Genomic DNA, 27012 nt, shown 5'->3' with positions numbered 1-27012 from the left:
GAACCGAGTTTAACTGCTCTGCTCATCAGATCCCACATCTACAGCTCTGTGTCACTGTCACTGTCAAAGAAACAACTGACTTCTTCCTTACATGGAGTCTTAACAGTCAGACAGATTGACAGGCAGACTGACATGGTGAACCCCCATCCCTCTCCCCTACAGACACACACACACACACACACACACGGAGGCAGACAGACAAACACACAGAGAGAATGTCAGGCAGATAGACACAGTTTACTGCTCCATAACATGCACCAATCAACAAGGGAACTTATAAGAAGACACACAGACAACCAGTAACAGGCATACACACACACACACACACACACACACACACAGACAGAGAGTCAATACTATAAACACATGCATTTGTTCACATTTAGATTTTTGTGCCCAAAGACAGAAAAGCAAAAAGTTGGGCAGAAAAAAGGAAGAACAGCCTATAGTCTTTTAAAAAAATGTCTCAAAATATGTTTTGCAGTTTTACGTATTCAGGATCATTTTGAAATCTGAGAGTTGATTATTTACCTGACACCTGAATTACAATAATCAAACCTAATTACAATAATCAAATCTTTTAATAATTAATTCAAACATTTTCTAATTCTAAGATCTTTTATCATGAAGTTCTATCATGTGCATGAGATGCAGTTATTTGTCATCAAACAATATACAACGAAATGTGCATTTAACCCATCTTCAAGTCTGTTATTTTCTACTGTAGTAAAATTAAAATGTATTTCACTGGACAGTGCATTTCAGTTTAGCAAAATGTTTACCTCCTGTGTGTATTCAGATATTCTGAATTCATGTTGTCAGAATTGTGCATGTGCGTGCTTGTCTCTCTCTCTCTCTGTGTGTGTGTGTGTGTGTGTGTGTAACCACCTCTCCTGGGAGCTTCAGTGCAATGTTCTTTAAACCTATTGCACATATTGAAGTGTTTACTACACTGGAGGAAGTGGTCTTCTGATTTATTACAGAGTAGAGAACTGTAAACTGTGTGACTGCGTGTACTGCTCTTTACCTCAGTCACACACTAACACTGACAGGACACACTGATGGGGGGCTTTAGAGCTCTTTAATTCTTCACCTGTGGGTCCTATTTAGCTTCATGAAGTGTTCTGGGATTTTAGGAGACACTGTGTGTCACAGGGGAATAAACCATTGGGTCCTGCTCTCTGAATCTGATCCACTCAGCACTAATGAGGGCATGAAAGCAGCACTTTGGGCATTTATAATTTGATACACATTTTCTAGTTAAAGCATATCCTCTTTCTTCTTGTGATCTGAAGTAAGTTGGCTGTTGTTTACAGACCTTTCAGTGACACTTTGTTAGAATATATTCTGTAACTCTTTGAGTACAAATACTATAATTATCTTTTTCAGTGTTTATTAAAATGTTCAAATGTCCTGAAAATGTCTAAACAAATATGTATCAATGAGTTGTAATTTATGTTCAGATGTGAAAGGATTATTTACTTAGCCTTGAGGTACAGGTGTAAATATATAAGACAACACATGGTAACAAATTAATTTGAACATTTAGTTGGAGTTTTGGAAATGTTAATAATGAGATTTTTGTGTTCTAGGTATTTGTGATTATGTTTATAAAACAGTTTTAATTTTAAAACCGTTTACTCAGCTATCTTTGTGAGTTGTTTAGTGTTTTAGACAAATATGTAGTGGAATGCCTGCATTTTTAAATAGGAATTAGCATTCATTCATTCATATTTTAAAAGTGTTTTTAAAAAAACTATTTTTAAAAATGTACTCCCATACACATACCAAAATAAAAAGAATGCATACATTAAAGTAGGTCTATATCAACACATCCAAACCGATTCAGATAATTCCTTGGATAAACAGTACCATAAACTTTGGTAAATACGTCTTGCCTAGATACAAACTTTTGAAAGCCAACTTAAGCAAACCAGTTAAACAATTAAAAGCTGCTGTTAAGACAACTATAATTTGAATATTCACTTTGAATGTATTTAAAGCTACACTTTGAAATTATACAAAAAAGTGAAAACATCATATCTGGGCTAAACATCTCCATAGCAACAGATGAAAGATAGTACAGTTTAAGCCTATGAATTTTTTTAGATTTTATTCTCGTGCACTCTCATTTAAAATTTTTTTTTGTGAACATACATTTACCTAAATTAAATTCATACGTTAAATTATGTCTAATTTGACACATGGGCACAGCTTCAGTTAGTTTGTTGTTTTACTATAATCCTTAATTAAAGCGGTCTGGCTAATTACCTAATTTAGGAGTTCACCTTAACCTCCCTTACTTAAACCAAGCAAACCCTAAAATTTGAATGGATAATTAAAGTGGAAGCATCGCCTGGCACTAGCTAACAGTCTCAGTAGCAGAGTGGAAGGCCATCAGGTGAAAAATATAGGAGGCAAATACACATAAATTACGTTAAATTAGCTACCCTTTAAAATATGAATTCGGATTTTACTATTTTTTTAGAGTTTCTTTCACTTTTTAGGGTCTATGCACATTTTTTTCAGTATCACTTGAAACTTTAGAGTATTTGTATAACAAATCATTGAAGTTCACCCACACATAGATTCAATGGGTAAAATTAATTGCAAGAAACAGTCTTCTGTGACCTCCTTAATTTTTATTAGCTGAAAGCATTTTTGTATGAATTCACTGGGGACACACCGAGGTCGAGTCTCAGTATTAAACGCCAACATTAGACTGACTCTGTATCTGTCTGTGTTGCTCCACTTCTTTATGGCTATTAAGTAATTTCCTTTGCCGTCATCTCAGGGCATGATTTTGACCTCTTGGGAATTTATTGTCATTCGGGAAAGGTTTTTTCCCACTATCCACCCTCGCTCCTTCTTTTATTGAATGGTTAATTTTTCCTGTGGCCCTCTTTAGGCTCAGTATAATTGCTCGCAAAGTCAACAGTAAATGTTGTTCTTTGGGAATCCCTCTTGGTTTGAGTAGAGCTTTGCCAGTGGAACAATTGCTTTGGTGCACTGCACTGCTGTTTATGTTAGATCTGTGTGTGTGAGTTCAAAGTTTTGCAGGGATCTGATTCTGGAGCTGGAATGTTTGTGTCCGAGGGGGGTTACACACATTTCTCATGCGTCCTCCGCCTTGATTCTCAAGCTTAGAAAAAGGCAAAGAAATCACAGAAATTCACAGTTGAAGGAGGAGGTCAGGAAGGCTGAAAAAAAAAATTTTTTTTTGAATGGAGCCCGCAGCAAGAAACACTAGAGAGAATCTTTGACTTTTTTTACTGGTTTTAATGGCACTGTTAACTGCAGTTTGTATTTGCATTAGAGCAAATATAAGAGCTCAAATACGCATATAATCTCTGGTCATTTTAGTTAGTAAATATAACAGGCATGTTTCCACAATGCAACATTTCAAAGCAAACCACTTTGTTTACATCTCAGAGGATGCTGTACATACATCACATTTGTGCTGGGCATGAATCAGTTAAATCACCTTAAAAAAAAAATATATATATATATATAGGTATATAGCCAAAAAATGTTCTGACAATTGTAAAAGTTAATGTAAAAGGTCATTAATGCTTTGGGATTCATGTTCTTGAACTGTACAATGGTGACTGGTGCCTGATGGAAGAATAAGAATAAGAGTGAACCCTCATATTTGTTTTGATGGTGTTAACTGCAGCGTCATTTTTTTGTGGATTTCTCATAATTGAGTGCGGATCATTCTTCTGCTCTGGTTTGTGGTGGAACATAATGAGCAGCTGTTACATTGCCATCGTCTTGGCAGGGTTACAGTTACAGATAATCACAATTAGCAGCACACACGAGTTTCAGCATGTTCTGCACAGAGTCCATCACATGCCAAATGTGCAGGGAAGCACCCCCTGCCATTCAACTTTCTCATTTCTCATCTCAGCACTGACGGTGCATTTTAAACTGGCATCAAGAGACATACAGCAACTTTCATGATAAATGTTTGAATTGCATTTTCATAAACCAATCTATCACTTTAAAAGCATACATTCATGAAATGTTATTGTTGAACATCTTATCATATGAAATGGGACGTCCACCAGCTTTCTAAAATGCTAAACTAAATCATAAAGATGGTAAAAATAATTCAAAATTGTCAGAATTGTTAATTATAACTTTTTTTTATTTTAACAAAAATAAAATTATTACATACAACATACACTGTGCATTCTTTTATAGTAGTTTGTAGATGAGCTAAAGTCAACTTTTATTTCCACTGCTTTACAAACATTTTAAAAAAATCAGAAGCCATGTAAATTCACTCATAATCTTAGACAGTAAATGTAACGGCACAACCCCTGGTTCCTCAGTATTCTAATGAATCCTCAGTTGGTAGGTTTTTCTTGAATTGACCAGTTCTCATCAAAACCCTTTAAATACCATTTATGTTGGAAATGTGACAGACGGAATTCCACTTTTTAATATTAAACAATGTATTTTCAGATTCGTAACGCATCAGGTAACGATAACCCTGGGCATGTAGTCCAAAATAATAAAAGGAGAATGTTCTGGAGGATGTTAAAGACCATTGAGGTCCATAAGCGCTTTGAGGTTCATGTGCTTGAACTCTTGCCTTCAGGTTTTATTTTTTAAATCAGTCTCTTGTGTGGAGGATAATAACTTGGCTTGTCAACATCAATTCAGTTCCATTTACAGTAGTCCCCATTCTTGTGTATTTTCTTCTGTACATCATGCTGTGTCATGGTGGGGAGCAGGATCCACTAAAACTTGGCCGCTCTGAATCAATTGTGTTCTTAGTATTTTCTCAGCCAGGAGTTTTTTTTTCTTCTGTGGATTCCAGTGTGATGTTTGTGTGTAATAAACATCTGTGTGAATTTCATTGAAATTCTACATGGTCATATATATTTCCTGATCAACTGCATAATGTTCATATCTCTTTTATTCCAGTGTTAGGATAAGGCCTGTAGCAGTAATGGGAGGTTTTGTGTTAACCCCTATCCCTTACCCCCTCACACAAGCACCTTTATTTAAAAACTTTCTCTTGAAGTGTAATCTGGCTGTTTTGCTTCAGGCTCCCCTCAGTGGTGCCTTGTTTCAGATATTTCCTCCTCCGACTCCAGCAGACATTTCTGTCCCAGCATGGAGGCGAGTAAACCATGTCAGAAGTCATTACAGAGCTTGAAAGCAGATCTGTCCCTCAAGGTCAGCCTCCAGTGGGATGGACTTTTTCACAGTGTTGACAAAGCCCAGCTCAATGAGTGCAATAATGCATTAATACTATATATATTTTTAAGAGTAGTTAAACAATGTTTCATATACTATACATGTGAATACTATACTCCAAAAATCACACGGAATAAAATCTTCTTAAATGGACTTCCGATAAAAATTAATTCGTTTTTTCCCTTCTTCTGTGAGGTTACTATTTTGAAGATACATATTTTTCATTGGACAGCAATGAAAAATGTATTTGATCTATATATATATATGACGCGATTAGATTTATTTTTATATTTCTGGATATTTCAGTGATGTTTAATAGCGTCTTCTATTTCTATTTTTTTTTTTTTTTGCTGTGGATGTTTGAAAGTTCCTGTTCAATTATCCTTACATACATCTCCAAATAAGGCTGAGCCTACTGAAACTGAATATACAATAATATACATTTGGAAAAAAAACCTTGTATATTATATACAATGTACATTGTCACTTGTATACAATGTCATTTGTTAGAACATTGTTTTGAAATGCCAGCTCCTTTACAATATTTTAATATTTTTTTGAATAACAGAAGAATGTAAATAGTTAAACACTGTATGAATTGAAATCTTTTTATTGTCACATACACAATACAATGATATATAACTGATGCTTGTTGGAGATAATTTGTATGTGTGTGTGTGTTTGTGTGTGTGTATATATATATATGTATTTAGTGATTCAAGTTAAATTAGATTATTTTCCTTTAAAATATTTTTTCAGTTTGTAATTATGATGTTTGTTTATACTTTGCTTGTATCTGAAATGTCAGAAGAGCTATTAAAATAGCTTAATTATTTAACATAAAGTATTGCCTTAAAGTGAAATTGCAGTGAGGAGAATTGCTAAAATAAAGTTGTGATTCGTGATGTCCTTTAACAGTCTCCTCAGATGAAAGATCTCATGGTCTGTATCAGGCTCCAACAGGATTACATTTGCGCATTGTGCCTGGCCTTTAAAGAGGCAGTGGGAACCCTAAACTCTGCAGCCGACTGACAGTCAGACAAAAGAGCACACGTTCAAACGCTGCTCCAGAGCGAGTGTTGACATGACAGGCTCAGTGCAATGGAGCTAGTCCAGTGAGAGGAAATTAAAACTATCATTTACCTCTCACAACCGGGGCTCTCGCCAAGCCTGGGTTACCTCAAGGATGATAGTAATAGTAGTACTGCTGATAAAGTAAACAAACAAGAATATTTTTGGTTATTTGATTCATGTGTTATTATTTAATATTAAAATTGACTGTATTCTGTATATCAAGTTTAGAGTATACACCTCAACTTTCGCTCTGTGGTGTCATAAAGCTCTGGGCAAAAACACAAATTTTTTTAATAACCCATTCTGGTATTTATATATTTATAGGTGTATCACTAAAAGCTGAAGCCTGTTTGCTTCTCATTTTAGGCAAAGCCTGGCTATCAAAGGTAGTTCCTGCTTAAGTTAAGATGTGTGATTTAGAAAAATGAGTAGTGTGGGTTATTTCTGTGGTGGTATTTCCTCAAGGTCTGAGCAGCGTTCCCTTCAGTCCCTTTGAACAGAGGCCACTGGGCTGTAGAGAGTGAAACTGGCAGAGGTCAGGCCTCATAAATGCTTAACTATCTCGAAAGGGAAACTGCTTTGGCAAAGTCAGCCTTAGGTTTACATCCATGAGCATAAGGTTTCCTTAGTACTCTCTCTCTCTCTCTCTCTCTCTCTCTCTCTCTCTCTCTCTCTCTCATTTTTTTTTTACTCAGCCCTGAGGGGGCACTTAAAGCAGAGGCCTCGGGTGACACGGATAAGTAGAAAGTATGTTGACCCTTTATTTGACTTAACAAGAGCTTGACCTGACCCAATCGTTTCAGGCTAACGTCACGGCCCCAGACCTGAAGTTGCTTGACTTTCCTCAAAAAAAAAAAAAAAAAAAAAAAGAAAGAGAGAGAGAGAGAAAAAGAAAAAATGCCTGCTTTAGCTCAATTGCCATGCTCTTGTTTTTGAACAATTATAAGGGTAAGCTGCCCATGAACTGCTGAGCTGCCCTGCTGAGGGATTTAACCCGACACCTACCACAAAGCTTGCCCTCTGCATGTCTCTGACAAAGAACACTATTTTATGTAGTTCCCAAAAGAGTGGGAACATAAAAGTCTGATTTTTTTTATGATTATACATTATTTTTTATTAACCCCACTTTCAATACAAATAATCTTAAGGCCTGTGTTAACTGACTACTACAACTATTCAGTACCTGCTATGAAATATTTAGTACCTACTACAAGTCATGCTGTAACTGTTCGGAGTTTATTAGGAACTTCTATGAATTATGAATTAACAGTTATGAAAGACTGGGTACTAATGATATTTTACTATAACCACAAATATTCAGAATCTGCAGTGAATTATTCAGCAGCTACTATAAATTTTACATTTATATCTTCAGAGTTAATCAGTACCTACTATGAAATTTTCAGTATCTTTCAGAGCCTTTTGTTAAGTACTATGTATTATTTAGTAACTTTTATACATTATTCATTAACAGCTAATACATTAGCTGTAACTAATATGAATTATTTACTAAGAATGATACGGTAGAGGTGCGTTATTGGTCACTAAATGTACAAACCGTGTAAAGGTACAACAGTGTTAAAAAGTCCAATTTTGTTCCCTAAAGGTAAATTACATTCTTTTCTCCAGAAGGAGAAGGGACTATTCGTAATATTTCATTATAGAACTTTGTAAAATAGAAGAACATAATATAAGTCCAGGAGATGAAATTGGGGATATGAAAGTAACACAATTTAAAAATCTACAATTAGAATAGAATGAGGTACCATTATGTTCCTTAATTAAAGGTATGAATGTGTACCCTTGAGGGCACCAACAGAAAGACAATCTTTCTGACAGTATATAAATTATTCAGACATGAGCAGGCCAGAAACACATATGAAAGTTGAAGTATGAGGGTTAGGAATGCACATCTGTACAGTTTGATAGTATTGTGTTTAGTTAAATCACTTTCTGTATGTGTCAAATTCAGTATTGACAAACAGATTACACAGTTTTTATACCATGCATGATTACACTGAAATGAACACACGTAATCCCCTTTAACCCCTTGAGCCCTAGGTTTATCAATCAATTATAAAACATGAGGATTGTGACATAGTACTGTCTATGAATGAGTAACTGTTATGAAAGTAATCTGAAAGTTACGTGGTTCTGAAAAAGAGTAATGGGAGTTCACGCTGTTTTCCTCTCTTTCTGTCTGTTTTCAAGCACCGCGATTTAGAACGCATTACTCAAATGATACTTAAGGTGCACCGCAGAGTCGACAATGACGATTGAGGTCATTTTTCTGGACACTCCATGCAGACTTAAATGAGGATTTTTGAGGCAAGGCCAAGAACAATGAGAGTGGTCACATGGCTTTCACTATAGGGATGAGAACTAATTGTGGCCACTTTGTGGTTTTAGTGAGCGACCAAAGAATTTGACCACACGTTCAAATACTCTCTCTCTCTCTCTCTCTCTCTCTCTCTCTCACCCACTCACAGTCTCTCTCCAGTGGCCTGCCATACAATGAATTAGTTTTCACAAAAGCCTTAGCCACAGCGTCAATTTTCCCCTTCACTAGAGCCCAGCTTTGACTGAGGCCTGACTGTGAGGCATGGAAATGTTTTCAGGGCACACTTTCTACAGCAGAGCTCACAGTTTTATCAAAGAGCCTGTTCTGCACAATCTCTGAGAGCAATCTCTCTGGACAACGTCCCCCACAAACTTGAGAACATTCTTTAAGGGGGGAACTGATGAGAGAGTGTCATGTCTAAAGTCAAGTTAGCATCATTTCATTTGAACTTTTAGGCCAATCTTTGCAAAACCAATATATTTAGAAGGTGTAACATTGGATTATAATTAGGATAATATTGCTTTAATTTATTAGGTCAAACCCCCTTAAAAATCTTTAATAATCAATAATCATAACTCATGAATAAGAGCAGCTTTACTCTGAATTCTCCCTCCAAATTACACCTCCCAGCTTCACCGGATATGTATACACATCAGACATTACATTTCACTATTCCTTCTTAATGTATGTGCCGTAACTATTGAATATAAATGCATTGTAAGACGTTCTAACGATCTAACTGATGACCTAACTGTCTGTTTATACTTCAGTTCTCTGAGTTTTGTTCTAACAGCAGATTCTCTGTGGCAACTTGAAAGTATTCAAACTTCAGAGCACATGGGGAAAGAGAGGAACGTCACAGGATTAAAGTGTTTTCTTATCTGATTTTCAAACACAGATAGCGTGAATGTCTGGGTGCTATTACTTCCATTATGCAAGCTCAATTTGACACCTAATTTTTATCAACCCACATAAGAGCAGACTCCCAAGTGCTGAGCTTTCAGGGGCTGGAGGCTCACTGGAGCTGTTTGACAGGTACATCACGTGATTTAAAGGTTTTCCTACGATTACAAGTGAGACAGAACCTGAACAAATAAGTCAAGCTGATTGTCCTGAGATTACAATTTCCAAGTCCTCCCATGAAACACAGAACAAAGAGGAGGGAGGAGAGCGAAGAGGCCCTCTGAATAAACAAGCCTTAAATTCTCACTGAATCTGAGACAGTCTGGCTTCCTGAGAGCTCCGAGCTGGGGCTCTCTCGTCCTTGCCGCGTCCACACACAGATTCCTGGTGATGATCAGGAAAACACGTGAAAAAAACAGGAGCGAAATGTTTATATTACACTTTGTGGAGGCCTGTGCGTTTCATGTTGACTCTTTTGAAAAGCAGACTGTGGGTTTGAAGGCCTGGAATGAGGAGGGGGGTTGAAGCGGGAGGATGAAAGCTTTGTTGTGCTTGGGTTTAATGAGCTGGAAAATACAATTGCACTTTTCTGACTGTGAAAATTGCTTTGAGGGCATCATAAATTAGCTGCTGGGAGATAGTTGAATTGACGAGGCTTTGTGTGATCCCTGCACATTGCTCTCAGTGTGTCAGGCGGCGCCTTCTGAGAGCCGCAGCCAAAAAGGCAACTGGGGAATTCAGGCCCTCAGTGTCCACACAGTCGAGTGCTTTTCATCCCTTTAAGGCCCTCTGCTGTCTGTGAAGTCTTTCAGGCCGCGGCGAATCTGTATTCTCTGACGTGCAGCTATGAGTTATGCCACACTGTTATGTCACACTGTTTCCCTGCTACACTTCAATAAGACGCAACAAGTGTGGTTCCATCAGATTCCTAGTTTTTTTTAATTCACCTCCCTATTGATGAGCTGTGATAAGCAGCATGTGATTATTGGATCATTTCTGCTTATTGAGCTTCTATGAGCTTTACTAATGCCTCTATACGTCCAAAGGAAGTTGCAGTAACATTTGGATGGGGAAGATTAATTTAATTTTCATTTTGGAATAAGTGACAGAATGTGTTTATACAGAATGAATGAAATTACATGCGTAGACTGTACTTTTTCGCTTTTCATTTTGGGTTTAAGCTCAATTTTATTATTTTTTTTAAGATAATTATAAAAACCATACCTTTCCCTAACAGCTGAAACAAGTTGTGGTAAAAGCTCCTCAGTCATGGTTCCTGCTCCACACAGTCATTTTGTGGGCTCCTGTTAGTCAGGCCAAAGCACAGTCCAGGCTTCCATTGCCTGCAGCTCTGCATATCTCTGCATTCTAATGCGTGGCTCCCGCTGGGTTTTTAACTTTTGCTCTATGTAATTGATGGCTTCCACACTCCGGCCGAGTTCCTCGGGCCTTTCCCTGGTGATTGTTGGTATATTTCTGTAGTTAGGGCTCTTTAGGTCTTCTATTGTGCTCAGAATAGAAGTGCAATAGGGGGCTGAGGAGAGGGGACAGAGAGAGAGCGAGAAAAAGTGCCCCCTGATATTTAGTCGACTCCGAAGGGCACTTTTCATTCGGGCTTTGCAAGCTTGGCACATGCCTTCTGTTACTAAGTGGCTTTGTATTGAAAGACTCTGCAGCCTCCATTCTTCGGCCCACTAGGTGCCCAGACTTACAGCTCTGGCAGCTGCTGAGCTCTCCAAAAGGGGCTATAGACCACTCTCTGCAGGTGAGCTCTCCTGCCAAAGCAATTTCCAATCAAAGGCTCTTTTCAGGACTCTCAATGGGAATCTGACTTCGTATGTGCCACTGCCCGAGAGAAGCATTCACAATGGACGCCTTCTCTAAACAGCATTGCTCATATGGAGTGCGGCCATTCCGGCCGGCCCAGTTTTTTCTGTCCTATTTATTTTTTCTCCCCATGATCAGAGCCAATGTTTGGTGTAAATTCCTTTTTTAGTGCTGGCGGATTGGCAGCTTTCTTTTATTTTTTCTCCTCCTGGTAATTATCATACGAGTTGTTACACATAACTCAAAAGGTGTGGCTCTCCCCTCCTCTCCCTCTCAAAGGCCTCCTCTGTTTTTCTCAAGAAGTTGCTGGCAAGCCAATACATCTATCCATTTGGCTACTTGAGTGTAATTGCCCCGCTCTTTGAAGCCTGTGAGAAGCAAGTGATTCCGCCCCTGCCCTCGGGCGACGCTAGTGACATCTCCGGCGACCTCTGCGAGCCCCCGCCGCTGCAGAACACCTCCGCCAAGCCAGCCACCACACAGAGCAAGGATAATGCAGCCCTGGCTGCTCAATTTCTCCTCCTTTTCATCCCTCTCTTTGAAACTTTTATTAGCAACAGCTTTCACGCTCATATCAAGGCCGCAGTGGACAAGGGAGGAGGGCTCCCTGACGCCAGTGGCCCAAAGTCACTGGAGTGCTTCCTTCACATCAATGGGGGTTTGGAGCAGAGGCCATATTGAGAAAACACTGCCTGTTGAATTCACACCAGTAGGCCTATTGCTCTTCTTCTTTCATCTTTCATATCTCTTTGGCAATATCTGAGAAAACCTCCTTTGATGGATGCCATGGCATGCCGCATATATCTTGATCAGTGTCACTTCCCTGTTCAACATAACTTAAGCATACTACAATAACGCTGCATTAATTAAGAAGGGTACCATTGGCTGTTTGAAATAATATACTGTGTTATTCTCCCTGGATGTTTGTCTGAGTTTTTATTCTTCTGCCGAAAGATCAAAACGATGCTCAAACAACAGGATGGTTTTTTAAGGAAATAAATTCTTTTCATTGCCATATATTTCATTTCCCATGCTATACTAAGAATCATTAACACACACGGTTAAACAAGCATGATCCATTATTTGCCATGCTCTGATCCACTATCAGAGGAGTTACATGTCACAGACATCAGACCGAGACAAGGCAGCTTCACCACACAGAGCACTGAGGGCCAGAACTAATGAAGTTTGCTAAGTAGATGTTATCAGTACCACTCTAATTTCACTAAGCACTGTTGGAGACTTTTCTTGAATCAGCTCCACTTCTAGTTATTGCCTGCCCAAGGCTGTTTACTCTGATCTTAATTGCATTTGCTGTATTAGCTGGTTGTCCTGGATTTTTTACGCACAGATTTAGGTGGCGTAAACGTAATAGAATTACTCTAACTCAATGTTGACATTCAGCGATAATAAGCAGATTGATTCAGAGCACTACTTTCTGTCTTGTACATGATGAACATTTTACACAACATGAAGGACAGCTTCTGTGTTCAAAATTTTTTCTTTAGACAATGCAGTCAACAATATTTGTCACTTATAATATTGCTACAACACATTTTGACAACACAAACTGCATTAATATGTCCTACCTCAAGAACGCTTATAGAAATAATGCCAATGTATATACCTTATACCCTGTGGGTACACACTGTACCCACAAAATAACCAGCTGACCAATAGAATTAGCCAGATACTTCTAAAACTATTTGTAGTTTATTATTTAGAGTCTTCATGTTGTCCAAAATAATACTACTTTTAATGAGATTCAGACTGATTCAAGCTGAACTTGGAATCCTTGTCCTTTCTATTCTTCTCCAACTGCTTTCACGCAGAAGTGGTCTTATTGATGAGGTGTTACAGATCCTCAGGCACATCAAGGGCCAGTCCCTTGGACATCAGGATCCAAAGGATCTTGTTGCCAGTTACAAAATTGACTTGGGCCTCACAATGAGAATCCCTGAAGATCACAACAATATGTGAGAGGTTCAGACCCTGCCTAGCCAGTTTGAAGATCTGAAGATGTTCTTTGATATCATCTGATGTCATCTTCAGCCATATGGGGACACTGTTTCTGTATGGGAGTGCTGGCTGGGACAGGCCTTTACCAGGAGCTTACAACAGATCCATGATGGTATTCATGAGCTTGTAGTTTTCAACCCTATAAAACAACAATCTCCAAAAAATGAACACCTCAGTGACCCAGTCTGGACAAAAACTAATGGTCATGAATTTTGTAAAGCTGGACTTTCTGCTGTTGTCTGATGCCAGCCCATGAAGATTTACAACCTTATGTAAGAATCAGAGAACCAGGATGCATGAGCAATGGTTAAACTAATGTAATGTGGAATGATTATCCATGCTATTCCACCAACCTCTGGACATATTTATGTTTGCATGCTTTAAAAAGTGTAAATATGGTACACTGTTAAATTTAAGCTCTGGTTTGGTTCAAGTTCACATGGACGCTTTTACTGTTGATCCATATTAAGTGAAAAAAACTGACAAGTGACACACATATGACTTTTATGTTGCGAAGAAATTGTCAGAGTCATCAACTGGGCTTAATGTAGGGATGTGTGTGTTTACCTGGAGGTCGTTTTACCAACAAACACAGCAAATAACACAGCGAGAGGTGTTAAATTGGATAAAAAGTCAAAACTGTTTGAAATTGCTTTACTGCACAAACCAAAGAAGGTACACTTCAAATGGGTGCATTCACATTTACGCTATAAAACCACACTAACAGAACAATTGCACCAGGGTTGATTTTAATCTGACAAATCTGAACACACCCATAAACACACTAAGTGTCAGAACAGTTGTTTAAGAAGGCGATGGGTCCATAAATATATGCTTACGTTTCCATTAAAACATTCAATTAAATATGAAATATCATGTACGTGTGTTCAGTAACTAGGTCTGCAGATCACTTGAAATTTTGGCGGTCATGGTGTAACAAAAATAGAAACTTTAATTGGAGAATGATCCAATATAATTTGTTAGACAGCACTGCAAGCAGGCCCAAACCTGATCTTGACAAGGAGTCAAGAAACACTCACAAATCATCCCAATACAAACTAAGTACACACCAAGAGAGATATGCTCAAAGTCTTATAAAAAAAAACGGTTCTTCATGAATTTTACACACCTGGGGTTTCTGCTGTGGTTCAGAATGACTTATATTAATGGATGTCTAAAAGTTCAAAAAGACATGTAGGGATTAGAAAACCTGGACACATGAGCAATGTCAAAAGTAACAATGTATTGTGATCCATTTTTCATTCTTTTTCTTAACATATGGACATATTTTCATTTGTTCATGTGTTGCTGCCATTTTTAGCCATGTCTCCCATGAAAAAGAGAAACCTTGTTAAATAAAGGTAAAATAAATAAACACATGAATCAAACATTTGGAGAGTCAACAGTGCTTTATATGCCTTTGTGTGGAATTGCAAATCAGTGCCAAATGCAGTATATGAACTCATCAACCACCAGATCTGAAGGCCACGGTGCAACAGAGAACCTGTGCATTGAAATATCAGTTTAAATATATTCATTTTACAACTGTTTTTCAATTTATTTTGATTAATAATCTTTTTTTTTTAGGAAATGTCAAGTGTAAAATATAAGCACAAATATTTTCTGATTCTGTCAACAAGAAAGTCACAATTTATATTTCTGACTAAAATAATCAGATTATTACTGAATAAATAAAGAATGGAGAGTTTGTAGAGGAGTATTCTTTCAAAATCAGCCAGAAAATGGTGAGCACATGTACCCAACACTCCCAAATTACATCTATGGACAATATAAACCAAATATGAAACAATAGGTGTAGTTTCTCAACAGAACAAAATTCAATTTCCAAAATGACCACAGCTGAATCGTCTCCTCAGTGACCCTTTCTCATCAAAAACTCTTAGTCATGCCTTTTGTAAAGTTTCTATTTAACTTATATAACTCCTTTCTGGAGTTTCTATTGAGTTTCTTAAAACAAAATGTGGCTATAGTTCATGATATTGATATGTTTTCATTTTAAATGTACGGAGGGTAAACATGCCCCTTCATAGCACTGTTTGTAACCAATCTGTAGCCATTGTTTCAACACTAGGTACTGTGTCTGAACTCTCTTCTAATCACATTGATTACTTCAAAACCTCAGAATGGTGTTTAGCTTTGAGTTCTGTTTGTACGAGTTTCGTGTGACTATAGAGTTCTTAAGCCTTGTTTTTATCTCTGAAGGCCTCATAGCATTAAACTTAGAGCCTTCTAGGCTCTCCGGTGGAGACACTATTGCCTCCTTTGATGAAGAAGATGGAAAACAGGTAGGCTGCAGACAGACAGACCTTTTCCCCTGGTCCTTTTAAATTCCTTAACCTCCATGATGTCATCACTTTAGCAAAGCGTGCCTTACTCACTGGGAACAGTCTGAAGCCTTTCCCACAGTTCAAAGCCAACACTGGGAAAACAAATTTATGATAACCATTGAAGTCTGTAATAGCTTTGGATGGCCTCAAGGATTTATGGACAATATTCAACAGATATGTTTTTGTGTACAACCTTTTTTCACAGCTGTTGTCTGATAGTTTCATGACCTAATGAAGTTGAATGCCACTATAGAATGATATTCAAGCATTTATAGTCTTCCTGGCAGAAAGTCTTCAAAAAAAGTCACTGCTGACAGAGAGAGAGAGAGAGAGAGAGAGAGAGAGAGAGAGAGAGAGAGAGAGAGAGAGAGAGAGAGAGGGACAGAGGGACAGAGGGAGAGAGAGAGAGAGAGAGGGTTATGATCTGATTCCACACAGCTCTGATGCTAGTCTCAGGAGGTTAGAAGGTCAAGGGATGCTTTCATAGGAGCATGGAGCAAGCTAAGCCTCGGGAGACGACAGACTGATGATATTGGATGATATCACAGACTTTGTGTAAGGCATTATACAATAATACATGTAATGAAATACCACAAGACCAGATCTACATGTTGCTGTCGGATGGAAGGCAATAAAACGAAAGAGGGTTATGAATATTGCATGCTACTTGTATTATTTGCTTTGAGGTTTTTAAGAGAGGGAAGCATTTCCTGTAGCCAAGCCAGCTGGTAACAATTTCAAGACATATTAAAGCAAGTCGTTGCCAAAGAGCTTCCCTTTGGGATACATTCAGGAGACTATGTAAACCAATAATGTAATTATGATCCAGTTTAGCAAGAATCACTAAGTTCTGCATTATTTATATAAAAAAGAGTTTACAAAAAGGCCAGGCCTCTGTGTTGACTTTTAGTAGCTTGTGTTATTTTAATACAGCGCTGGTAAAAGGACTGTTTTTTTCTAAGCTGGTAAGGCAGGGTGGGTTGGACAATGCTTTGGCAGACTCTGAATTTTGAATTTGCTACTTAATCCCACAACTCTGTATCATTCAACTCATGAGCTACTGTGCAAATATGTCAAATTTTTATAATCACTGACTCAGACATAAGCTGAACACTGCTCATGTTTATGTAAATACATATTAGTGAACTGCCAAACCTTCCCTGTACACTGTTGGGGCATGCTTATAACAAGCATTTAAAAATAGACTATACCATAAAGAAATTGGGAAGCTAACAGAAGCTAAATGTAAGCTAAGCTAAAGTTCACAGCATTTAAACCAGTCAGGTTTCAAAATATATGTGGCTGCTATTTTGCATTAGCTTCAAGTGAAACAGCAGTTAAAACCAGTACAGAGCAGTGTCCACAAGGGGTGTTTGTTAACGAGCTCCACATTTGACCTTGGTTGTATGTTTTTCTCCATGTGTCATGTCTTATTACAGACTCAAAGAAGTCAACAATCTAGTGGTGTAGTGTTTGAGCAAGAAAAACAAAGTAATGGAAGTCTACTGGTTCAGATTCACTGTTACATTATCATGACCTCTTGTCCGTACCTTCAGATCATTCAAATGATTTTGCTTTTGATAGAAACTTAAGGGTTCGTATAACTCATGTTCCTTTGTGTATGTAAAGCCTTGTGCAAAATGTATCCTTTGTTTAATTCATTCCTGTCCTCTGTCAGTGAAAACAATAAGACAGGGAGCGTTCATTTCACAAAAAGACAGAAACCTCATCAAATGAATATAATATTGAAAATTCAATTCCATATTTTAGTCTCATGTTTGCCTTGTTTCCAAACAAAATCGTGCTGCTTTTGTTGCTCTTAGAACACCAGCGGCATCAGGTTTGATTTGTGAATGTTATTCTTTATTTGCCTGTTTCAGTTTCTTGAAAGCTACACATCCTTTCACACCCATATAACCGAGTGTTCTTCTCACAGTGAAAAGTTAGAAACAGACTGAATATTTACAGAAACTCTTTATTTATTTTTCTTTCATTATTTTATTAAACATTCTCAGTCCTTATGTAACTAGATCAATATCTAAACAGTCTTAACAGTTTTGGTTCCTTTCTGATGAAGAGTTCTTTCAAGATTTGTATTATCAATAGAAAACAAATTTAAAGACTCTAGAGCCACACATTCAAACAAAGAACCACTTAGAAACGCTTATCTCTAGGAATGTAAGTAAGTTCTCCTTTGAGTAACCACACACATTTATAGATTGATATGAGGTGACATTGTTCTCCAGAAGTACAGTTGTCTGTGAAATGTAACATTATATTTCCTATTTCACTCTGAATGGTGCTTTCAGATTTCAGTCATTAAATACCATGACCAAGGCCGTTTTTCCTTCTGCGTGTGCAATACTGAAACCAAAGGAAACAGATCTGACTTTCCACATTTCAATGTTTGCTTTATTTGTTACAGTAAATAAGCTCACGGTATGTTTCCATTTACTTAAGACATAATATACAATGAGAGATGCAAAACAAAGGAGACCCAAAGCATGCACGGCAAGACTGCAGTGATAAGCTGCCTTGTTGCTCTGGTATTGTATGTGGTTTTTGCAGACGTGTAATTAGGGTTTCTGAGGGCTGGAGCCAGACTAGCCAGAGGACAATGGCTCTGAACAATATACACAGCCCAGAGACGTGAACCCTCTCTCCCCCTGCCCCAGCTCACACAAGGATGTCCAGTGTGGCGCATAAAAGAAATGACATACAATTAGAGAATGGATAGTTTGGGTCAACCACTTGTTTTGAGTGCTGACTGTTTAACCTGGCATGAATGCAATATCTCACTTCAGAAAAAGGCCCATGATAATCCTTCCTAAACTCCGCTTGGGGAAGGGGAGTTATAAAAGCCTTTATTGTTATGTCACTCTGTGGAGTGTATAGTGAAAACACAGACACGGCTATCGTGTTCTTCAGCCTTGAAAGATGAATGAGGGGAGAAGGGATGAAAGATTGAGTTTTTTAATCATCTTCTCCTAAAAGTTATTACTTATTTACTTCAAAGTACATAATGTACTCATTATTTCCCTCACAATGTAATTGACTTTTTTACTCAGCCTGGAAAAAAAAAATCTGTACCCATTAATTTACAATCCCATTAGCAGGAATGTCAGTACATTTTGTAAAATATAATAAAAACAGGAGTGTGTGATATGATAAAGCTGTTGAACCGTTATTTTCTGACAAAAGCAGGACAAAAAGGACAGATGTTTTCACTGAGCACTTTGATTGAATTTTGTAAATGTAAACTAATTTAGAGTTTTGATGCCTGCAACTCTGTCCCAAAAAGTTGGGACAGAGGAAAATTAGGAGTGAAAACTTTATATATACATATATATATATATAGGTTTTTGAATCCTTCCACTATACGGAGGTGTATATAAAAAATGTATAAAAAGAAGCATCCGCCAAAGGCTCTGTTTATACAGCAAAGCTGGGTTGTGTCTCACCACTTCCTGAAAAATTTAATGAGAGAATAGTTTAGAAAGAACATTTTTCTGTGTCAGACTGCAGAGAATTGAGTCTTTTACCAACTACTCTACATAACATTTTACAAAGATTCAGGGAATTCAGAGAAATCTCAGTGAGTCATTTGTGAATGAGTCCTCAGATGGTACTGCATGAGACACGATTATCTGTTATACATATATCAACACTGGCTTATTAATAACAAAAAAAAAAAAAACATCATCAAGAAATGTAACATGAAACTCTGCTGCCCCTTTCACACTTAATCAAATCAAATAATCAAATATTCCAGAGTTTACCCGGTGGAGTAAATGTGTGAACGTGACAATCCGCAACAGTGCACCTGACGCAGAAAATCTCCCGCTGTGCGCTGCATGTGGGAAAGACCACTCCAGAACATCTCTGGACCCGATACTCTGGAGTTTCTCTAGTTTATGTGTGAAAGAGGCGGTCTGATAGAAGGTGGGAACATGTGCTGTGGTCCAATGAGTCCAGGCTTCAGGTCACTTTCAGAGAAAAGTTATGGAATTCTCTGTACCACAGACTAATGGACCATTCAGTCTATTATTATGTGTAAGAGCCAACCACTGTCGTGGTATCGTGTGCATTAGTGACCACAGCGTGGTTGACCTGCATGTGTGTGAAAGTTCCATTCATGTTGAGGGGGTATGATGACATTTTTAAGAGACATATACCACCATCAATGCCACATCTTTTCATAGTCCATGGTTATTGCAGACTAGCCTCAATCAATAGTCTCAGTCATAAAAAATAAAATAAACAGATGCTGTATATTTCCATGTCCTTATGCAAATCTTAACATTTGTGTATTGGCATTGCTTTTAACATATAATGTTATGTTTTAAAGTGAAGGTTATTGTTGAATCTATTGCAAATTATGACTTAAAATTTTTTTAAATGCCTTTTTTCCTGAAAATGTGACAACCCTATGGTCAGTGAAAACAGTGAGGGTACTTTTGTAATTTAAACTCCACAGATTCTAGCTTTTATTGCTTTTTACAAACACTCACAACTTTCCTTTGCAAAAAGTAGTAGCCGCAGTAAACATGATTTTAAAGACATTCAACATCACTGGCTTTGAACCAAACCTAACTTACACTTGCTTAGAATTATATGAGGAACTGAGAAATTAGCCAGTAGTAGGGTGACCAGATCTGAGATGGTGAAAAAGAGGACACGCTTCCGGGGAGGGGGGTGGTGAGTTTTCACCCCTTGCTGCCGTTGTATGCTTAGCTGAACCCATGTGTGCTTTTAGGTCCTTTACACCAAGCTACACAAAAGATGGGAGTTTCTTTTTTAATTCAACCTAGAACTTACATTTACGTTTCAGCATAGCTGCTCATGATGAGGGTAGGTACATGAGCTTTGCCTGACGTAAACAAGGACTACTGAGGTGCAGACTGACCAATTAAATGTTTACAGAGAAGGTTATCTACCAATAACGGTAGCCAATCAGAAGATTTTAGGCTACTTCACCACGCCCCCTTCTCACTCAAGTGAACCAATCGGAGTAGGGGAGAGCAGAACTAGTTTGTGAACGAAACGCTTCTCCAAATTCTATGTAAGCTCTAGAAAAACAAAATCCTGGACGTTTGTGAAATTCCGCCCACACATTTCTTTTTAAGTCTAAAAAAGAGGACATGTCCGGGTAAAAGACGATGTCTGGTCACCCTAGCCAGTAGAAGAGTTCAAAACTGCAGTGTCAAAATAAAATCAGTGACTGGATCAAGGCTCATGCTGGGCCTGAAAAAAATTAATAATTTCAGTGTTTAAGTGCAGGTCTGATGATGTCATTCATCATGTCTTATGGTAATCTTTTAAAAGGCTATTCCAGCCTTTCATAATTCATCTATTTATCTCCTGCATATGGTCAATAGCCATAAACAATTGTTAAGTTGTTTTAGCACCTGCTTTTTGACTAAAAGTGCATTCAAATTCAACAGGTTTTCCATTATGTTTTAGGTTCAGGGAAATGTTTGAATTATTGTCTGTGGTAATCAGCCATATGGCACAAATATGGTACACAGAGATAAAGCGAATATGTCTGGAATATAGTTTTAAGCTGAAAATGGCTTTGAGTCCCTTTTGATGATAACAAGAAAGAAAGCAAGGAAAGAAATATTTTTTGTGATTTCTTATCCAGGCCAATCTGGAAACCCATAGTCTATTTCAGAATAAAGCTATTTGGATTCCGGCGCTGGGTATTTGGAAGGAATGCCTCCAATCCTCCTTTGTTCCCAGCGTGAAGATGATGCTTCACTGACCCAGCGGTGTGTTCATCCAAACGTCCCTCTAATCAAGAGAGAGCAATAGAAATATTCAGGGGACACCTACGAGGCCATAAGCAGCTCTGCTTTGCATTAAGAGATGTTAATAAAAATGTCATTTTTCGAGTGCTGGCTCTATTGCCTTTAAATCAATTGGTTTTGTCGCGTCCTTCAGGGCTCAGTTTTTGGCGCTGGGCAGACTGCTTCAATTACTCTGATGGAACCCATGTGGCCGCTATCAGTGCTGCCATCTTCCCCCCACGGCCTCTGAGAAGACTGGCTCCTCTCCATAATAAGCACAGAGCAAACTCTCTCTCTCTGTCTCTCTCTCTGTAATATCAGAACACACCTCCGCACTACACCTCCATGCTGACCCATATTAAAGGCAAGTCATGAGTTCAAAAGCACACACCTAGAGCATCTCATGCTCCGCATTATGGAGTTATGGATTTACCATTACTTTAATGAAATTATGACTGTTAACTGAATGAAAACAATCAAGATGATCCCATTAAATCTCATGAAACCCTTAGGCCCATTAGTGAGGCCACCCATCAGACTCACACTCTCCTAACTATGTTACATATTATCATTGTCAGTCCTTTGTCATTTTTGGAAATGTTAACATCATGTAACTGGCAGCAAATTATCTCAAAACATGAAAAAAGACAGAATTGCAAATACACGGTTTTGTTTTGAGCAGAATGTCACAGTAGATTTGACATTAAAACCGTTAATGGATGCTGGTCTAAAGACGGATGATAAGCCTAAAGTTTGATGAAGGGTTAAATGCCAGAGTACATGGGTGCCAATAATATATTTACATAGACTCAACTGCTGTGTAGTTCCACTGCAGTGAATTTGTTTCAAATGTATTTCCACAGGAATAAAACACAGTGTGATTCAAATAAACTGAGACAGCTTCCAGTCAAAACAGCCATTAAAGCAACACTCTGGCCTTTGAATAAACCCTGGAAAACTCATCTCTGCTCATCAAAATGACATATTTAGAGGTTATTTCCAAGACACAAGCCCTTAATGCCTTCAAAGTGGCATAGATGGTCAAACACCATTCTCAGAATAGTTGGCATGCTGCTCAAAATGTAAATAAAAACACAGTGCAATGATGTGCAAATCATTAAAACACGCTCTTTGAAAAAAGTAGAAAGACAACATTTTAAATTTAAATTTTAATTCTTTTTTGAAAATATTTGTCCTTAATTTATTTGAAGCTAGCGATATGTTCCAGACAGGTAACGTTGTGTAATTGACCTAAACATATTAGATTAAATTGTAACAAGTCATTAAGGTGATTGGCATTAATAGGAACATCTCAAAGAGGCTGAGACTGCACAGGTATACAATGAAACAATTCAAGAACCACGTTTATCAACCTAAAGCAGCAGAGAACCTGGGGATTTCTCCATCTATGCTCCATAATATTCCATTGAAAGTTTAGAGAATCCTGAGAGATCTTTATATTCAAAGGACAAGGCCCAAGACCAGTACTGCCAATTTTCAGTTAATTATAGAGTTTAAATTATGTGGAAATCAATCAATTAGTTTTTATTTACATGAAAAAAATACATACAGTGTCCCATCATTTTTGGAAATGGGGTTTACATCTACACCTTCACCTTCATTCAGTATGAATATGCATTTAGTTCTCGTCCCTATTCCCACCCATGAGTCAGCAGGTTTGCGCCTTAAGATTATGACTGAACAAAACCTGACTGTCTGAATTTGGCCGTTTGACACTAGCAGGTTTTGAGCGGAAATCCTCAGATTTGGAACTGACAGTTAATTCCTCTCATGATACATCTTCTAAAATGTAAACAGAGACAAAGTTAACAAAGTAAACACTTGATCGTCACTGGGGAGGTTCTTGGACATATTTATGTTAATGGACTTTCTCATATCTAATCACTTTCATTAAATAAATGTAGGGTGGGCTTTGGCTTTTTAATGTAACTCAATGACATTAGGATTGTCTTTCACTTGACTTGATTTTTGTGTATTGCAATTGTGTATAATTTTTATCATGTTGCAATGATGTCGTTTTCATTCCAGTCAGTTCAGAGCACAGTTGTTTTGAGTGTATTTACCTTATAATGATGGGTGTTTTAAGGAGCAGTTATGCTAGAACAAATTAGATGGGTTTCATAAATCATGATGTGGAAAACGCTGATAGTGCATCTCATCACAGCTGGGTTTGTCTTATTGACTGTGGCTCTGCTAGCGCCTGTGTGACTGGATTGAGAGGAGGGAGAGGAGGGAGTGGGATAAAGTGAGTGGTGTATGGGAAGCCCCCCGGAGCCCAGGAATGAGAGTGAGGCCGGTGTTGAGGGAGATTCCTGCTCTATGGGTCACTGCCACTACACTAGCCATGCAGACCATTGATCTCCAGCCACTCAGGGGCCATGGCACCAGTCCAATTAAAGTGTGAAGTCCTCAGGGAGCATGCACAGAGCTGCTGCCAGTCCACAATTCTCCCTCAGGGAAGTTTTCACAGTGCTATCTAAACAACGGAGCGATGATCATGAGCTCCAACTTTCATTCACTTTCTGATGGCCACAAACACCTCTGCAAAACACCTTAGACAACAGAGGGGCTGTGCAGTAATCTTAGGAGTCAAGGGATAGATCTCTCCCTATAATAATAATAATAATAATAAAAACAATAATAATTTAGTTTAATTTATACAGGACTTTTCAGTACAGGGGGAGGAAGGAAAACAAACAAAAAAGAAACTATTTAGGAATATAAAAGACATAGAATTAAACATATATATTTTAATTATCAAGTACAAGTACAAAATGTCGACTAATTAAATATCTGTCCAAATATATTTTAGATAAGATTCTGACCACAGGCTGACAAACAAAAAAAATTTATTATTTGTATGCTGCAGAATTTTGCAAATACGAGGGTTAAGCGCGTATTTAAGCAAGACTTTTTTTTCGCCCACAATATTCTGAACATGATGAAAAGCAATAGATATACTTTTACAAATGGAGAAAGAGTTCCCCACCTTCATGACTTTTTGGGGACGGTGCACATATTTATTTCATAAGGATGAAAGGGCAAAATTCATGAAATCTGATCTTTCTGTTGCAGGCACCATTTCATGCTGGAACAGCATGATCTCCACTATAATTCAGAGCCATTGGAATGGATGGGACTTTGACACGCAAACAAAAAATTTCTCTAAAGTAAATGTTTCTGCTCTGAGCCAACTGTGATTTGGAAGAGCATTATCAAAGCCAACTGTGCTCAGCAGACCCCGACAGCTCATAGATTCATGTTTTGCTGCGCACCCAGAGCAGCCCTACGCGCTGCTTTTTACTTCAGTGAAATGATTACGGCTGATGCTCTGTCCAAACTGGATCTCTGTGATTTACATTACTCTGCTCAGGCCACGATCTTAATCACTGTGCACAGTTTGACCAAAATATTCAGTGCTAGTGCTCCCAGATCAAAGCATGCATTATATTTAGCAGAGAAGATCTAAGAGAGTTTGATTAGAGGTAATCAAAGCCAAAGACCCCGAGCACACAGGAGTTAGACTCTAGATTACACTCTGTCAGTAGATTTACAACAGTGCTTAATGTGTGTGGATCTCACTTATCTGCACTGAGGAAAAGCAATGGCCGCTTCTTATTGGATTTGCTTCATGTTGCTAAGACAACAGAGATTCAAATGCTGCAAAATGTGATAGAGAGGAGCACTAGAGAGAGAGAAAGAAAGAGAGAAATCAACCCACAGGCTCAGCTCTCTCCTATAATTCTTTCTCTTTCCATCTGAATAAGGTTAAGAGGGTCCTGTAAAAGGAGGAATAGGATCTTGTATTTTGACCTGCTCCAAATCTGTGTAAACTTTGGACCAAAACACATATAAGCAACAGCTTGAAATTGCTCTGGCAGTGCTGCAGGGCTGTGTTGTTTCAGTGAAACTATCCCACCTCTCTCTGGGATATGATCCACACAGGTTATTTCATCTCATCTGCCTTCCAAAAGGAGCTGTAATCAAATGATCCGCTTGAGAGTCTTGCTATTTTACCCCTCGGGACAAAAGTTTGTTAATAAAACATCCAGGGGATTATCAATCATGTTTTTTAATACAGATTATGAAAATAGAGAAGAAAATGTCATGTCTGAGATCAGTCCAATTCACACTGATTTATTCAGATTATCTAAATTTGTTAATCACGGCCCATTCTCTTCAGCTCCTTCTGAGCCAAGCCTTCAAACGAATAGTTGTTCATTCAAGATTTTCTTTTTGACATTTCATCTTTATATAATATTTTGCATGTTATCTCTCACCGAGTTCTACTTATAAAGCTTGTGTGGATTTATGTATAATTAACTTTTCCCAAACTAACTTAATCCTATAGAAATAATCAAGTTGTTCTGTTACTGCATCTGCTGTGTCCAGGGAGTGTTCCTGCCTTGCACCCAATCGTTCTGAGTGGGCTCCAGACTCACCACGAACCTGAACCGGATGAAGTGGTTGCACAAGATGAATGAACGAGACACACTGCATATCTTTTAAACGGATATATGTTTAGAGCATTCGTTCGGTCAGGCTGCCCTGACTGTGCGTCATTCAAAATGTAGTCTTGGCTAAAACACTCCTTATAACTTCAGCATAAAACAGCAGGGCTAAACTACAGCAGGCTGAATAATGAATGAGCTGAACAGACAGATGAAGGCTTTATGGACTGGGAAGTGAACTGTACATTTGTTCACTTTACTTCTGTTTACATAGTACATCAGCCCCCTTTCATTTTAACAGTTTTCCAAGATATGGGCGCTTCAGAAGTTCTTTACTTAAGGCAGAACATTGTCAACAGACATATGATTGGAAAGACAGATGGCAAGTATTTCAAACTGATCATTAAACACATATTTATTGTATTTTTGAAATGTGGTACACATGCAATTTTTATATTTATATTCCGGAGTCCATAGGCTATACATAAATGTCATCATGTGGAGACAATGTGATCAGAAAAGTTAACTTTGTGCTGGTGTGTATATAATGAGCTGTATATAATAATAATAATATTATTATTATAATATAATTATTATTATAATATAATAATAAGCTGTATATAATGACGGTGTGATTTTGGCTGGTGTTTGGAGCTGGTTGGTTACTGATTGGATAGAGGAGGTGCTGCTGATTGATCTGATCTGTGAATTATGTTTGTTAGTTAATCATTTCCTTCGTTTTAAATTTTGTGATTTTTTTTATAATGGTTTTCCAAGCTGGATATCTCAGGGATTTCTTGCTGGATTTTAATAAGTTGGATAGACTGGTCCTGCAGATTGTTGTGATTTATGTGGATCAAGTTTTTAGGTTAAAGTATTCCTGTGTAAAAGTATTCCTGTGTAAAGATGTCCCTGGTCAAAACCCAAAATTGGTGGCTTAGGGTTAACTGGACTTAGGTACTGCTCTAAAATTGTACATATTTTATTGCATTTATGTATTTTAAACAATGGATTTTATATTTTTTCTT

At 37.8% G+C, this 27012-nt stretch overlaps 1 long non-coding RNA gene across 1 annotated transcript in view; it reads left to right on the top strand.

The window, feature by feature from the left end:
- The window catches only part of LOC136705719 (uncharacterized), a 31043-nt gene extending 4778 nt beyond the window's left edge, over window positions 1-26265 (top strand). The window contains exon 3 of the long non-coding RNA XR_010804076.1: window positions 25926-26265. This is a non-coding gene — a long non-coding RNA (uncharacterized lncRNA). The remainder of the gene's footprint in view (window positions 1-25925) is intronic.
- Window positions 26266-27012: the final 747 nt, after the last annotated feature.

This window comes from Hoplias malabaricus, chromosome 8 (genome assembly GCF_029633855.1).
Source record: "Hoplias malabaricus isolate fHopMal1 chromosome 8, fHopMal1.hap1, whole genome shotgun sequence".
Classification (NCBI taxonomy): Eukaryota; Metazoa; Chordata; class Actinopteri; order Characiformes; family Erythrinidae; genus Hoplias; species Hoplias malabaricus.
This window is presented reverse-complemented; position numbering and strand designations above follow the sequence as displayed.